The 12,487-nt window shown below is 43.6% G+C and overlaps 1 protein-coding gene across 13 annotated transcripts in view; it reads right to left on the reverse strand.

Annotated features, from left to right (window-relative positions):
• Window positions 1-12,487, reverse strand: part of MYT1L (myelin transcription factor 1 like) — a 403,682-nt gene that overhangs the window by 247,188 nt on the left and 144,007 nt on the right. The window lies entirely within an intron of this gene.

A 12,487-nucleotide genomic window follows, 5' to 3' on the forward strand; every position in this document is an offset into this window, starting at 1 on the left:
ATGGGACAGGAAATAATTAAAAATGTAAAATATTTCAGGCTTTGAAATAAGTCATCAGGAATATTGTAAATAGCCTTTTTTTTTTTAGCACATTTTTTTCAGGTTGCAAATAATGGAAGAACAAAATGGGAGAACAGATGACATGGCTAATGGCATGAAACAACCTAAACAATGCACACAGAATAAAGCATAAAGGGGAATACAGTTGCGCTTCTGTTGGCTTTTCACAAGGTATAAAGGGACATAGGCATTCCACTCTCAGGGTCACAAATCTGGAGTCAGTAGTAAGACTAACCGGTTTAGTGTATTCATTCTGAGTTTATTGCTTTATATTTCCGCTGTCCACAATGGCCGAACTGGGTCTAGAGAATAGGGCCTGGGGGTGAGCAGACTGTCCCTGTGCACAGCTTCCCACTTGCTATGTATCCCTGATACATACACTGTTAGTCATCAGAGAAGAAAGTCACCTGCTGGACAGGTGATTTAGTTGCCCTAATTTCACAGCACTTATGACAGTAGAATATTTTAAGATTTATAGACATCTCAATAAACAAGTTTGATTTTTATCCATAATGTTCCTTTGTGTGTATATCCATGCAAAAAGGTTCAGGTGTGCACATATATGCACATGTATAGAGAACAGACACAACCTTGGGTACTGTCCACTTTGATCTTTTTAAACAGGGGCAATGTAGGTATTCTAGGTTGGCCAGTCAGTGAGCTCTAGAGATTGCTATTTCTTCCTCTCTGGTTGGAGATTACAAACTCATGGGAGTATGACATGCTGCTCAACCTAAAAAAAAACCAACCACTGTATCATCTTCCCAACACCCACAAAACACATTCAATGTTTGCTGTAGGTTTGTTGTGATTGATGTCTTCCTATTGGTCCACTTGGGGAGACTATGACTGTTGCTAGAGTTTCTCTGGGCCCTCACTGCAAGTGTTGACTTCATCGTTGTTCAGAAGCTATGAGGTCCTTGCCCTGATCAGATCCTGTATGTCAAGAAACCCCTTCCTACCCTTGATACCATAGGATTGGTCAGAGATGGGTGAGCCTAAGGAGACAGCACAGAGATAATATTGGGATAAGAAGGATTGGGTAGGAAATGGGTTCCCAACCTCTTCTGAGCCCAGAGCTGTGTGCTCAGGTGTGGTGATGAATTTCCGCCAGGCCTTCCTTCCTCTGGAGAGATCTACCTGCAAGGCATGGCTTATGCCTGCTACTGGGAAAGCATCCTAGGCTCAAGCCTAAGTGACACATTGGACCCACTACAGTACTTGTATGCTGAGGGCTCTTGGAACATGGGACAGCCAGAGAAACAATGCTTATTGACTAGTGGAATTTTATCCCTTTGAGTTTCAGAGATTTACAGCCAGCACACACCATTGTGTTCATATCATATAATCAAAGATGTTTCTGCATGTTTTACACCAGCAATATTTTCCATAGTGAGAACCCCCAGGGCTTCTCTAGTCAGCATATTTTTGGGTTTATATATGTCTAAAGACATGAATTTCCATGTGCCAGTAGCCCAAACTAATACATTCACCTTTAAGTTCTCTGTTAGGATTGAACTTGGCTGCTCATACATGAAGGCACATGAAGGGACACATGACATGGACATCTCTTTTTCTGAGCCCAGTGGTGTAAGGCTATTAGCTCAGCTAGTCAGAAGCCTGAGGCAAATGGAGTCCAAGCCTTTTAGTCTCAAAGAGTTAGTTCACAGCCAGCCTCCCAAGTTTAGCAAGACCCTTTCTCAGGGCACAATATAAGAACAAAGGGGTTGGTGATAAAGTTCAGTTGTAGAATGCTGGCCCAGCATTCTCAGTTCCTAGTGCCACAACACTCACACTTTGCCATCCTTTCTCCTGGACAGAGCACTTTATTATTAAAGACAATGCTCTTCGTTTAAATGCAAAGGAAGTACTATCTAAAAATAGTTTGCCTAAATGTAATATGCAGGTAATGAAGGCCATAAGATGGCCTCATGTATGCTCTAGAGCTCTGCGTAGTTGTATGCATGCATATGCACTGTTACCAGCTCACTCTCAAGAGCATTCCACCAAATGAGACATTCCCCAGGTTCAAGATGCCCTCCCTATAACTGCTGGTAGGAGCCACTATTCAGATGGTGATGGGAGCATCACCTCCACTTAGGTCTTTTTCTTGAGCTTTATATACCTGGAATCATGTGACACAATTTTTGTTTGTACAGAGTCTCATGTAGCCCAAGCTAGTCTTGAACTTTCTCTGTAACTAAAGCTGTCCTTGAACTCCAAATCTTGCTTCTACTTCCTGAGTCCTGGGTCACAGGTATGTGTCAGCACATCTGATTGTGCCTGGATTCTTTCTGTCAATATAACTTTTAACAGTCTGAGCTTTGCTGTTTCCCAGGTAAATTCTAGTGACCCATTCAACCCCTAAGCAATGCACAAGGTAACGGCAAATTTAGAGACCCCAGTTTTCTCATGTCTCTGACTAGAAGGTTCATCACACAGGTGCATTTCCTCATGTACACAGGAAAACTCACAGTTGCTCAATGTTGTATGCCTAAACTTGAGACAATAGAGTCAATGATTAGCTCTATGCAATTAAACACATCACTAATTCCATCCAAGTCTCTCAAAAATGAATATATTAACAGCACTCCCTAGCACATTTGCTGTGATGACTGAATGAAATAGCCCATGTGAAATTATTTTTAACTGGAACATGCCCCCCAAATCACATCCTTTCTGAAGTAAAGAAGAGTGAAGCAAACTACAGACCCCCTAGATGGTTCCATGGCAGTCACTATGATATATAAATAAATGCTTTCATTTTTAAACCCTTAGTTCTACATCAGAATTATGGTATTCATGGCACCTAACTTGTTGGTACAAATAGTATGATCTAATAATAGCCCAACGACGTATGTCCGTTTGTTTACTGCTGATGCAAATAAAATCCACAACATCAGTTATTATACCAAGAACCTAAAGAAAGTCTGTATAGGTGGTAGAAAAGCAACGGACAATTCTACTGCAGTTTTAAACAAAGGAGAGATACAAAAATCTACCTAATTCGGTGGCACAGGCTGTATTAAATGTGAAATATTAACAGCCCTGCAGCAGGAAAAGAGAGATGTCCTTATCTCACTTTTATTCAAGGGGCTCCAGTTAACACTAGGAGTTAATCGCCCAACATATTCACATGAATATTGAAAGAGAATATGCTTTGTTTGCATATGAAATTATCTCATACCAGGGAAACAGAAGGGACTCGTCCCAAGAATATTAAAAGGGTAAAGAACTCTACAAGGTGGCCAGGCTGAAGAAACACACCAGGATTACTCACTGCTCATTCTTCTTGTCTTCACACTGACATAGAAATGGTACAAAACCCGACTTCACTTTGCTGACTGCCAGGAATACACAGACAGACTATACAGAATCGTGAGAGGAAAGACAGGATTCATGTGGAGGAGAGGGGTGAGGTGACTAAAGATGTTCAAGCTTCAGGTACAAGGTTACCTGTCTATAGTTGGCCTCTAAGTAGGTTAACTGGGGATTTGTGTATCTGATAATACATCTTCAAGTTTGCAACAAATAAGCTGTCATTGTTAGACAGAGGCTGTGCCGCTGCTGATATTAGGGCACAATTAAGAGGACTTAGTGTAAAGCCAGTGTTCAGTATGGGATCGGCAGAAGCGAGGGAAAAAAGATCATTTGGAGAGATGAATACTTCAAAATAGCCAGTTCTATGTGGAAAATACATGATACAGGTTCAGTGCATTGTGGACATAGAGGTGGCTTTTCTCAAGGAAGCATTCTATATGAGAATCTATAGAGGAAAAAATACTATCACACCAACCTGGAACGGCATATACAGGTATACCCTTCCTAGCTAGTGAAGAGCCAGTGTTTTAAGGAGCAGGAAGGGCATTGGGGAAGCAGTTGGTATGATTATTACTGAGGACAAGGAAGAATGCCATAAGAAAGAAGCAAACCACAGAGTGGATGGTTTTGGCTACATTAAAAAGTAAGCATCCCTATGTGAGAAAAGCCCCAGATGCTAAGACGCTTTGTATGCAGAGTAAGTGGATGGGAAGGAAACGCTGGCACCATGAAAACCATCACCATTCCCAATGCAGAAAGCCAGAAACTTGACAATAAAAACATCATCCAGTAGAACAGGGGTCAAGAAAAGGTCAGAGACATAGAAATAAAATAGAAAAATCTCATAAAGTATGTCCAAGCTTATCAGCAGCCAGGTGACACACACACATTAAAAACAAGCTGACAATTTCACCAACAAAACCCACAAGACTTCAAAAGGTTGTTGGCAGTCAGCACAACTACTAAGCACTGGGCAGGCAGGACACCGGACAGCGATGCCTCACACCCCAGAGTCTCTCCTGCAGAAGGAAGGAGGTGTCCAGGCACACAACCCCAGTGCTGTCTGCGACAGTGCTCAGAAATCCACCTACGGTTAACTAACAAGGGGACAGCACCACAAATCAAATGTAAAACGCACAGTGTAATGTTCTGTGGCTCTTCATGAAAAGAAACGATAGATTATGGTATCATGAGCCAGAGAGGCACCTGTGGTACATGACAGAGAAGAGGTTTCCCAGAACAGCCTCACAGCTTAAACCTATTGTTCAAGATACAAAAGTGTTTTGTGTGCACACAGGCACTTTGGTGGAAGCAAACTTGAACTTCTGGAAGAGGAGTGAGTGAGACAAGCTCTGGATGTAGTTTTTTTTTTTCTCCCCTTATTCATTCTAATCCTGTTCTTGAAATCCCAGAAGGAAATTCAGGCAAAAAGACACATTTTTTTTAAATGACTCCAGACAGAAATATCAGTCTCAGAAACAGTTCATGTATACACACACACACACACACACACACACACACACACACACACACACACACACAAACACACACACACACAAGTATATATATATGAACATAAACACATATGTTTAAGGTTTCATTGTATACTTTGGATATGCTACTGTGTTACTAGGATGTTCCATACAAACACATGTTGTGTGTTGGACAGCCTGCACCCCCACCCCCACCCCCACCCACCTCCTTACTGTTTCCTTTCACCCCTCTCCCCCAAGCCTTTTTTGTTTCACTGGGAAGTTTGGTTTCTACTTTCATGCAGTATGATACACTTGATTTTATCTATCTATAGAAAATAGGACCCACAAATGACAGGAACCATAACATTTGCAAAACTGAGGTTAACTTAATTCACTTAATATGATTATATCTAGTTACATCCAGGTGTCTACAAGTGATACAGTTTCTTTTTTTTCTTTATATCTGAAAATTTCCACTGTGCACATATATCACATTTTCTTTATCCATTCCTCTGCTCTTAGACACCTAACCCAAGGGACAGTTGCACTTTAAAAGGAAATGTATTATTATCTCTAAATATTTTGTGAAGCTTTATTCTAATAGGTGTGATTTGTGTTGCAATGGTTTTGAGGAAGCTTTTGGTACAGCCCATGCCTGGAGCATCAATATTTGGGTTTTTCTCCTTCCTAACCAACATGAACATGAGACCACTAACACCTGCAAAAGATGATGCACCATAGAGCCTGCAGTCTACATGCAGCCTTGGGATGAAGACGCAGAGAGACCAGTCTATTAGCACCGTGACGCAGGCTACTTAGAGGACTCTATAAAAAGGCCATTGGGAGTCCAGAGGCACATCAACAAAAGGAATACAACAGTCAGAGCTTTGCATATTCATAATCCCAGCAGACATTGCCTCATCTCTGTAAAATTGCTTTGTTATGAGAGATGGCTTTTACTGATGAAAGGTCCACGAGAGAGTTTACTCACGACGAGGTCTATAATGATGCTCACCATTAGCCTTTGCCTATGTAGATTTACCGATGGCAAATCATACTGAGAACTAAATAAGAGGCTGGCAGTTTGGCTAATAGCACTGAGTTTAGCTTGTGACGTAGGGGTGAGGGGGGAATGGGTAGAGTATCTTCCTGAAAAATTGCCTGGCTGACATTGACGATTTGCGTGGAAATGATTTGCGAAAGCAGTGGCATGAGAATCCTTACTTCCTGACTGAAGACTCTTCTAACCCACTCTTTAGGGAAGAGACCCTGCCGTGTGCACCCAGGAGTCCCTCCCTGAGACCTGCGTTTTATACACCATGCCTCCTGCAGTAAACACGGGGCCTCCAGTTCCCCAGAGTCCCAGGTCTCTGTGCAGGTTACCTTACTGCTGCAGAGCCACGAGGACCTGAGTCCAGCTTTTCAGAGCACCTGCCGCGCTCCAAGTTCTCACCGCCCCCTGCTGGAGATTGCGAGGCTTTCTTGGTAACTCCGACTTGAACGAACTTCCTATCTTAAGAAAACTCAGCCTCTCTCTTCTTCGCAGCAATTTTCCTTCCTCGTTTTGACTGATAATTGATAATTATGGGAAAATGTGGGAACAAGGTGGAGACATTAGGTCTTCTGTTTAATGTGCTTTTGTGCAAACCCTCTGAGGCAGAGGATGCACACAGAAGGAGCGCTTCTTAGGCTGACGGCTGTGGGCTAATGTCACCCACATGGCACACATCTCCAAACGCGCTTCTGAAAGGTCTGGCCGATCACAGCCCCATGAAAAGAGGTGATGACTTGTGGGAGGCCACCAGCACAGTGCTAACATCAGACCTGACAGCTCCACTTGTAGATCAGGGCAATATGGATCCAAGCGTCTGATAAAATAGTAAATTTAGCAAGACAAACTCAATCAAGGCAAAGAAGTGACTCTTGCTCTTACTTACCTCATTTGTTTCTAAGTCTAAGTTTTCCTTCCTGTGGGTTAAAACCCAAGGGAATTAACCTCTTCACGCTTGCCCAGTGTAAGCTCGGGAACACACGTGTCTTTTCCTGGTAGAGTGATGCAACAGCAAGTGTGGATGTGTGGATGGAGGTTGTGAAACTAGAAAAGATGCTATGAAAGGGGAGAAAGAAACCTTAAGAGAGAGCTGGAGAAGGAGAAAAGGATAGTGATAGCCACATGAATCAAGAATTCATTAAAGTATGGGGGAGGAAGCCGCAAGAGAGGGCTGAGGTGGGAGAAGGAATGGGGGGGGGCAATATCAAAACAAGGTATGCAGGAAAGGCCCACAGTAAAACCCATTATTTTGTGCATTAATTTAAAAAGGAAACACTACAAAGCCTCCCCCCCCAAAGTCCTTCAGTTCATAACTCTATGTGTGCTTGAGTTTAAAACAAAACAGACACTGATCAAGTTTTCCGAGAACCCGCGGGCCACAGCCGGTGGTTGGGTGGCTCTCTTGTATGTACAGGCCTAGTTCTGGACGCCCCTTGAGGAGTGGTTCTCGATGTGTGGGTCGTGACTCCTTTGGCAAACCCTTATCTCTAAACATATTTACATTAGGATTCATAACACTAGCAAAATTACAATAAAGAAGTAGCAAGAAAAATAATTGTATGGTCGGGGCGGTCCCCATGGCATGAGGAACTAAGGACGGCAACAGGAGGAAGGTTGACAACCACTGCCTTAGAGGGAAGGCGTGGCCCACTCAGACAAACGTGGAATAGAGGTCCAGCCTTGTGTTTTCCCAGGTCTTGTGCTGGCTTTTCCCATTGCACAGGGCTCAGGAGCACGCATGTGCGCCATGCTTGTACAAACATGGGACCAACCATCCCGGAACAACACAATGAAAAGATAGAAAAATGATTTGGTAAACATCTGTAGCTCAATATTTAAAATGAAATTTCCGTTTTCCACAGTCACTGAACCTGCTCTTCTTACTGATTGTAGCCTTCTAATCCTTTGCAAATACCTGAGCTAAAAATATCTCTCACCTTCTCCTAAAAATTCCCTAGCCTTAAGCCAGGCTTGGCGATGCACATCTTTAACTGCATACTTGGGAGGCAGAGGCAGGTGGATTTCTGACTTTGACTTTAGCTTGGTCTCCAAAACGAGCTCCAGGAAAGCCAGAACTACACAGAGAAATCCTGTCTCGAAAGAACAAAAAGAAACCCCAAATCTCCAGCCTCTCTCAGTCACTGTCCATTCAGTCGCTATCAGTAGGATGGTCATTCTCTCTGATGGCTCATTCCCGGGTGATTTGTCCTTCCTCGCTGTTTATACCCCACCTCAGGCCCTCCTCATTTGTCCCCACTGCTGCATACCTGGGCACCTTGCCCTATATTTGGCCCCCTTGAGTCCACTTTCCCAGATGAGATAGAACAACATGAGTAGAAAACAAGTATGGGCTTGGGGTGTAGCTCAGTAGTATAGTGCTTGCCTTGTGGCTACAGGTCTTGTTAAATCCCCAGTTTAAAACAAAACTCAGTTGGGTCTCATGGCACAGGCCTGTAATTCCAGCTGCTGAGGATGCTAATGCAGGAAGTTTGAAATTTCAAGGCCAACTAACACTACATGCATGAATTGTACAAGTAACTCAGTGAGAACCTATCTTTAAAAAAAAAAAGCATTTTAAAGAGCTGAAGTACAGTGTGCTCCTAGCATGCGAAAGATCTTGGGTTTAATTCCAGACCACAAACTAAAACCAATCAACCACCAAATAAACAAACAAAAGGAAGTAAATGGAGCATGCTTCCCAACACCCCACCAACTGAAGGCTCCTGTCCTTGCAGAGCCTGTGGAAGAAACCCCAGCTTCTGCAGTGACATTCAAAGTGATACCTTTGGGAGGAAACTGGGCTTAGCTGAGGTCACGAGGATGAACGTTTGGATGGAACTAACATCCTGCAGGAAAAAGAGATAAGAGCTCTTTCTAGGGCTGGAGAAATGGCTCAGAGGTTAAGAGCACTGTTTGCTATTCCAGAGGTCCTGAATTCAATTCCCAGCAACCATACGGTGGCTCACAACCATTTGTTATGTGATCTGATGCCCTCTTCTGGCCTGCAGTGGTACATGTAGGCAGAGCACTGTATACATAATAAATAAGTAAATATTTAAAGGTAGAAAAAAAAAGAGCCTTTTCTACCACATCAAGAGGGCAAGAAGTCAGGAAATGGCCCTCGACAGACCCCAACTCTTGGGTTTCCACTATCCATGACTGAGAAATGAATCCCTGCCTGTATTGTCATAGCAGTCTGGTGGGGCAAGAGACACAAGCTTCTTTGACCCACAGTAGAACTCCTTAGCACAAACTGCAGGTGCACCTCGCCCTCTTGTCCTTCTGCCTTCCCAGCCCAAGCCATGGCTGCTCAGGTGGACCTATGGCACCTCCTCAGAGCTGCCCGCATGCTCAACTTCAGTCTTGGCTGCCTCAGCTCCTGGGCCACCCCTACACAGTGTGACCCTTCCCACCTCCTGACAGAATGTGGGCCCTCCTTGCAGTCCATAAGTGTTAAGTTCCCTCAGCAACTAACTAAGTTGTCATAGTGTTATTGCAGAGAAAGAACAACCCGCCTGGTAACCATCCCTGAGTATGGACCACATATGTTGACTGAAGATAGGGATGATAGAAGAATCAACACACACAGGAAAGGGAAAGGTGATGGACGGTAAATAGAAGGATGGGCAGTAGAGCATACTGGGAATTCTGTTCTCTGGACAAATTCTGATCATCATACAATGGTGATAACCCAGGATCACCAGAATGTGGAGAGAGAGAGTCCTGGAGAGGATGGTAACAAGGTGTCCGGTAAAAGGTTACTGTGTCCTTCCATTCCATTAGCTGTGTATCTCCAGGGACCCTAACCATTTCGTAGCCTGAGGTCCTGGTCCTCCTCTTCCTTCAAGGCTCTCCATCCTGTGGCTCTATTTGAAGAGATGCCTGAGCAGAGGTAGTGACATGTTCATTTCAGAGCAGGGGAAGGGCTGTAGGCAGCCTCCCTCTGTGGTTTCTAGGGGTTATAGTGCCACCAAAGAGCGAGGAATGTAAATTCATCTGCTCTTCACCGACAAGATTGTGTCTGATATCCGGAAACGGCTCAATTCTTCAAGCCAGCATCTAGAGTCTTCCTGACAGGCAAACGCCTTCCCAGCCCACAGCAGAGGTTGCAGAGAGATGCAGAGGACTGCTCCCTCCCGCCCGCCCCCCAAGAGGATAGAGTAAGTCAATCACCACTGCCCGGCCTAACCCAATTTCTTTGTTGGTTTAAAATCAATATGTTCTCTTTCTCTATTCATTTTTGATTATAAAACCCTCAATTTCAGCAAATCTATATAATTTTTTTTTTTTACTGCCTAGATGTTTCTCAGCAGTCACAGAACTCAGCCTTGCCTCACCCACACCAAGGGTAGACTGTTAGACCTACAGGCCTTCTCACTGGTGTCTGGGTCAGCACAGGGGCAGCCTTGTTCTCACAGAGCTGTAGGCCTCTTTCTTTTGCTTTTGTGCTCAGGAGGAGCTCAGAGCCAGTGAGGACAGTGACCTGCTGCATGGGGATAAGATGGATGGTTGGGATAGCAGGGCGGAGCTGCTGGTTGGCTTAAACTGAGGGTCTCTGGGAAGAGCATCAGAGGGTGCAAAGGCACCTGGGTAATGAGGGTCCACAACTCAGAACTGGAGACCCAGCTGTAGTCTCAGAATGCTTTCTTCATTAGCAGGTGTTTTGCTAACCTTTTGGCCTTACTAGATGATGCTAGCTATCATCTACCGAGTCCACACTGAGTCACACACCTGTCAATCTTAAGTATGTTTACAGATGTTTCTTGGGCTAAATTCATAGCTGCTCTGTGTAGCTGTCCTCTAGGCTGCAGGCTGGGCGTGTCTGGTTGCACGGTAGCCCCAATAGGCCAAGAAGACTAAAAGAGATGAGCTAAAAACATAGCTTGAATAGGGCCCGAGAGAGACAGCAACTTGCATAAGGGAGCTTTCCTAATGTGGCTGAAGAGCAAATGGGACAGAGAACACGGAAGAGATGCTCATCTTTCCATTTTGCTGGCTAATGGCATAATTTTGCAGGAATAAAATGAACTGTTCTGAGCTCAGGAACCGGTTCAGTGCAGGGCACTTGCTGAGGCTCTAAGGCCCGTCCCTGACACTCCCCGGGCCCCTCCAGAAAGTCATTTTCTTGATTAAAACCACTTGTAGTCTCAGGAAAGAAACATATTTGAATGTCCTCAGGTTGCTGGTTTATTTTTGTTTTGAGGGGTTTTATTATTTTAAATCTTATAAATCTTATTACAAAAAAAAATCCCTGTAAATAAATAAAGACACCATGCACCAAAGTTAACCAAGGTCTGTACAACTCAGTGAGCTTCTATACAGCTTCACATTACACTTTACACGTTTAGTCTGGACTATTTTACATACTCACCTACCACCAAACCCACAAAGTCCATGGCAAATTAGAAGTAGGAAAACAATTACCTGTATCTTTTCATGACTCATGCCTATTACCTGAGTTCAGTCCTTTCTTATCTCCTTACATTTGCCCTTTCTTGTTCTCTTTTCTTCATGCTATAGTGTATCAATGGATATTTGTTTGCATATATACCATTTTAAAGACATTATTATTATTATTATTATTATTATTATTATTATTATTATTATTATTATTATTATTATTTCTGTACATGTGTGTGCCTGCACATGCACACTCATGAGTACAGATGCCTGCAGAGTCCAGATGAGAGTGTTGTGTCTCCTTGGAGTTATAGGTGATGGTGCACAGCAATTGTGGTGCTGAGAACCAGCGTGGTGTTCTCTGCAAGAGCAGTATGCGTTCTTACCTGCTGAGTCCCTTTAGTTCTGTTTTCAAGGGTAGCATTTCAGAGCATAGATACAGTCTAGGTCAAAATGCATGCAGTACAAACTAAACCAGAAAAGGGTGACCCACAGTGGGAAAGAATAATGTGCTTATTCCTCAGTAGCATTTAATCAGCTCATCTGATATACGCACTCGAAGGCTGTAATTCACAGCTTAAGAGATAGAAAAGTTATTGGCATGTGTTCAAAAGTGCTACCGTTAGAGGTAAAATGTTCTCAGCCTAAACAAGATGTTTTAGCAGCACGCTGTCAGACAGCTGAACATTTAATAGAGGTTACAAACCAGGGAACTATGGGCTGGGAGACAGCCTAGTGTCTATAGTGCTTGGGACATGAGGACTGGATTTCCAGTACCTAGCACCCACATGAAAAGCTCAGCATGACAGTGTGCAGCTGGGGGCTCAGTGCTAAAGAGTGGCAGAGTCAGGAGGATTGCTGCCCTTTGCTGACCAGCAAGGCTAGCCAAGAGAATAGACGCTCTAGGTTCTCTGGGGGACTCTGTGCATAGAGATATGCAGAAAGGGATTAAGTAGGACACAGGACAGCCCCCTCTGGCTCCCCCATGCACATGGCTGGGGAATACACCCTCACAGCACACACATCCACAACACACACACACAATCAAGGACTATGTATTTGGAAGGCAGTTTAGTCCATTTCCAGAAGAACTTGTCAAGTAAAATATTTACCATATTTTGTGGACATTTATTCCTTTTTAAATTAATTTTTTTATTTCATGTGTCTGTTATCTATATTT

Source organism: Acomys minous (genome assembly GCF_964271855.1).
Source record: "Acomys minous genome assembly, chromosome: 8".
NCBI classification, from domain to species: Eukaryota; Metazoa; Chordata; class Mammalia; order Rodentia; family Muridae; genus Acomys; species Acomys minous.